The 4,856-nt window shown below is 39.6% G+C and overlaps 1 pseudogene; it reads right to left on the bottom strand.

Annotated features, from left to right (window-relative positions):
* Positions 1 to 1,889: 1,889 nt before the first annotated feature.
* LOC147636361 (uncharacterized) lies at positions 1,890 to 2,372 on the bottom strand (annotated as a pseudogene).
* Between the last annotated feature and the right edge of the window lie 2,484 nt (positions 2,373 to 4,856).

Genomic DNA, 4,856 nt, shown 5'->3' with positions numbered 1-4,856 from the left:
CCCAATCCTTAAATTTATCTTTCCTCAAAATTTTAGACCTGTATAAATTATGCACTTGAATAGCCAAAATGGATAGACCCCACTCTTTGACTAAGCCCCAAAAAGCAGTGTTTTTCTTTTTATCTTTGATTCCCTTGACGTTCCTCGTGCATTGATTAATTTTTAATGCCTCACTCATGTAAAGCAGTTTCAAGCACCATTTCTACCTCCTTCCCACTCCACCCATGATCCCCCTCCTTCTGAATTTCCTTCTGAATTTCTTTCCAAGCTTCATCCCCTTGCCAATTAAATTTTTGAACAGAAGAAGTCCCGTTGTCCTCCTCTTCTAACAGGTTAAAAGGATTCAAATACACTAGAGGACTTAAAGTGATATGCGTCGCTTAAGAGACAACTAAAAAATTTATATCCCTGACCCAGCCGTGGGAGAGAGATTTGTTTATTCGAGGTGCGCGCGGACAGAGGTGACAAGGTTTATGTAAATTTATGCAACAATTTGAATGCCTATCAATGGACCTATAGATTCAAATCTATTTGGGTCTTTTCTAGTAGCTCCAAACATATGGATCCTATTCTACGGAATAACATTGGGAGTAGTCTTCTCTGCCATATTTGGAAAGATAGGAATTCTAGTGTCTTTGGGAAAGGGTGTACTAGTCACATTTATGCCTTTGTGTCTAACCTAGAGCTATTGGCTCTATAGGCTAAAATGGCTATTGAAGAAGCTCGTGATGAAGATTCCAACATCCACTTGATGATAAAGAAATACAAATGGTAGGAGTGGTAGGTTACGCTGTCAAAAATTTATGCCTCCACAAGGCTCATTTGTAACACGCGAAAGCTCTGGAAGTCTTCTTTCAGCCCTAAACACTCTTGGAAACCATCTGATGCAAAACGCAGAGATAGAGAGAGAGTAGAGAAAGAGAGAAGTGCTAGAAATTCAGTATATTCTATGGTACAAAAAGGTACCTAAATCTACTTGTAACACGCGAAAGCTCTGGAAGTCTTCTTTCAGCCCTAAACACTCTTGGAAACCATCTGATGCAAAACGCAGAGATAGAGAGAGAGTAGAGAAAGAGAGAAGTGCTGGAAATTCAGTATATTCTATGGTACAAAAAGGTACCTAAATCTACAGCCATGAGCTGTCTTACATAAAAGGTGGTAACACACCAAACATCTGCCCCCTATGGGACCCCTAAAGATCTAAACCCCTAGAGGGAGTGAATGAGCTCAATGATGATCACACTAGCTTTTTAAATGTGTCTTAGACACTTGGTATGCTGGTCGACTGTTGTTACTGGGGATCGGCCAGCCATAAATGCAATAAATGCGTTTTAATAGAGCCGACTGGTTTTTCCTTCTAGCCGACTCGTCCTCCTTTTTGCGCTTGTTGCTGCCCCTGTCCTCTGGTTCAGCCCCAATAGCCTTGTGTGCAGCTAGCAACGCTTTTTCCTGCACCCTGACCTTCAGCTTGCTCTCCATGCCTGTCTCCAGTCTACACTGCGTAAAGTGCTCTGTGCTCCATCATCCTGGTTCTACCTCGTTCATACTCTTTATCTGGTTGCCTCTTCTGGATTTAGCCCTGAGAATGTCCATGGCATCTACGATGCACATGTCATCCCCCTCTGCCAAACTTGATGATGGGATTCCAACCTGCTCTTGGATGACTGTCATCATCCCAATCTTGTCCCGAAGTCCCTCTGTCATCATCCATCCCTGGTAGCCTTTTTTCTCTGAAAACCTAGCCTGTTCTCCAAACCACTCTGTCTTTGACGAAGATCTATGCATCTGTTTTCCTCTAGTCCACAATCTGTTCCTGCCCTGACTCTGAACACCGTCTTGGTCTTCTTTCCTGAGAAATGAGTCTGGCACTCTCACATCACCACATAAGACTAATAGTCCTCATCGTCATCTCTGAGATTAACCGTCAATAAAATTTCATCTTCATTATCCTTGTTGACTTCTTCGAACTCCTCCATCGTTAAATCTATGTTGACGTTCATTTCCTCCGTAGTCTCGACATCCATTGTTTCTTCCTCTTCGGTGTCTATAGTGTCAGAGTCTTGATCGTTGTCGTTCTCATCATCTACAATGTCATCATGATCGGAAAGAAGAATTCTACACCTCTCTGACGTCGATGTGTCTAGATTTGAGGACGTAATCAATTCATCCTGATTTGCTTTCTCAGAGTCATTGCTATCAAACAAGTGTCGACCTCTAGGTTGGACATGCACAACTTGCCACCATGGATGAGCATCTGTATTCTTGTAAAAGAACGCTTATTCAACATGAGTTGGTAGAATGTAAGGCTCTTTTGTTGCACGCAATAACTTCGAGGAGTCGATGGACCAAAATCCAGACGGCTCTCTTTTCATTGTGGCATTATTGCCTTTATACTCTGTACAAAACCAATTCACCTTCAAAACCACCTGTCAAAACACACGAATCAAAACTTTAGAATTATGTATAGCTTCAAGAAATCTACATGTCATTGTTGCATGAAGAGAGATGTCATTTACCTGCTTGAAGATACGATACGATACTTCATAAATGTCGACTATGGTTCCCACGTAACCAAGTTCACTATCGATAAGATTTGTGTCTCTTGAACTTGCATGTGATAATTGCTTGAAAGAGGCAACAACGCAAGAATCTTGAGTTAGACGTAAGTCATCAATAGATTTTATCCGAAGATGTTGTCCACATAAGCCCACATATTGGTATACATTCGAGCGCCTAGACCAATAAATAAATTATTAAAAAAAATGAGATTCATTTGTTTAGTTCAGAGTTTTCAAAACCCAACAAGTTACCTGTCTTTCACACCTGATCATAAACTCTCTTTGTTCCGTTGAGATTGGCTCATGATCACTAAGCGCCCATTGCATACGGGTGTATAACCAGTCCATGAAAGTAGGTACGTTCCCGTCATTATTTACATTGGTTTGACGTCTAGATCTCCTCTTTTTTCGTCTGCCAACTTGTTTGCTTGGAAGTTCCTTCTCGTACTCATCAACGAATTGTTGCATGAATTCGCTATTATAGACAATGAAAGTAGAAATATCCAATTTATCTTGGACCTTAAGTCAAAAAGGGACTCCCTTATCGGACAATACCTCGTCTGACATGGTAGAAGACGACTCATTTGTCCATACACATGGAGCTTCAAAATCGGTTTTCTCAAGGTATTCACAAACGTAATATATGCATTCTTCAAGCATCCATCCCTCCGCCATAGAACCCTCTGGTCTTGCTTTTTGACGTACATAACCTTTCAATACTCCCATAAATCTCTCGACCCAAAACATCCATTGAGTGCTCACAACACCAGTGAGCTCTATCTCGTCCACTAGATGGATTAGAAGATGAACTTGGATATCAAAAAAGGAGGTTGGAAATTCCTTTTCCATTAAACAAAGAAGCTCTATACATTCACGCTTCTTTTGTGGAATTGACCCTTTGGCTTTAGATGTAATCCATCTATCAATAAAAGAAAGAAGATATTAGAGATGTTTTTGAATTAAGAAGATATCAAATAAAATTTTATACTAAAAATTAATGACCGATAAATACCTTGCAACAAGTGATCCAAAGCGATATATTACATCTCGGACTCCTCTTGTAGTACATCCATCAATAACAAGGGGTAGAACATGCTGCATACATGATTAATCCGATCAACAAAATATGCAAGAAAATAAATACTTACAAAGATCTGGATAGATTTACCTTCACAAAATTGTGCCAATCATGTGTTTTTAAACCATACAAGCTCTTGTCATCTAGAGTGAACATGTTTCGACAAGATGCTCCATACATATCCTATAGGCGTACGAATCGACTGAATCTTCTCGTTGAAAGTCTCCAGCTCTTCTGTCTTGAGCACCCATGGGGCAGGCTCGTAGGTTGTCTCAAGTTCTACCCCATACTTCTTTCATTTTGTTTTGTACTATATTGTTTCCTTTAACTAATTGTATATTTTTTGAATTGTATTTTGTAGAGGGAGGTTGTTGGGCGTGACCCAAAAAAAGAGGAGTATGACTATGGATATAGAGCTTCCCGTCCCATAATTGTGGGCTTGAATGTGTACGTGAGGTGTACGCTTGGATGAGGCTCTTTTGGGGACTCAAGTAGACATGGTAAGTATTTGTGAAGCCCCTCTCTTATCTATATCTAATTGTTTTAAATTTTTTTACTTACCTTACTCTTGTTTGCATGTATGTAGGATGAAGAGGAAGAGGTCAAGATCCTGACTACAAGAGAGAAATGGGAGAAGGAAGTGAAGACGAAGATGAAGACGATGATGAGCCGAAGGAATCCGATGAGGATTTCGATGAGCCTCCTCTTCCTTTACTTCTTTTTTGTATATGGCCGAAGGCCCAACTAAGAAATATAATACATTTTTACATTGCATTCTTCTCATTTTATGTCTTTTCAAGTTTATGTTTGTATGTTTAAAATTGTGGATTTTTTTTAATAAAAAAAAGAGTTGGGGTAGACGATGGAGTCCTGTACTACAGATTCCCCAGTGTGTCCTAGCTTTTTTTTCCACATAGTTCTATCGCTGCTTCAGCAGTGAATCTAGTAGCCAAATTGCGTTGCTAATAAGCAACAAAATTATGTTGTTGAAGAACAAAATGTCATCGTTGAATAGCGAAAGTTTGTTGTTATTTTTGTTGCTGAGCATCGATCATCCTGTTCAGCAAAAATAGTAGTGTTTTTAGTAGCGTTATGGGACCAATATTCTTATGCCCTTTCTGTTATAAAAGTGTTGCTAAAAATGCTGGTAGACCCTCATTATGTTGTAGTTCTAACTCACAAAACACTAATATCATTAGAAAAAGATATCTCAACTGTAA

This window comes from Cibotium barometz, chromosome 8 (assembly GCF_041138505.1).
Source record: "Cibotium barometz isolate CiBa-2024 chromosome 8, ASM4113850v1, whole genome shotgun sequence".
In the NCBI taxonomy this organism is placed as follows: domain Eukaryota; kingdom Viridiplantae; phylum Streptophyta; class Polypodiopsida; order Cyatheales; family Cibotiaceae; genus Cibotium; species Cibotium barometz.
Note: the sequence above shows the minus strand (reverse complement) of the source record. Positions and strands in the feature narration are given on the sequence as shown.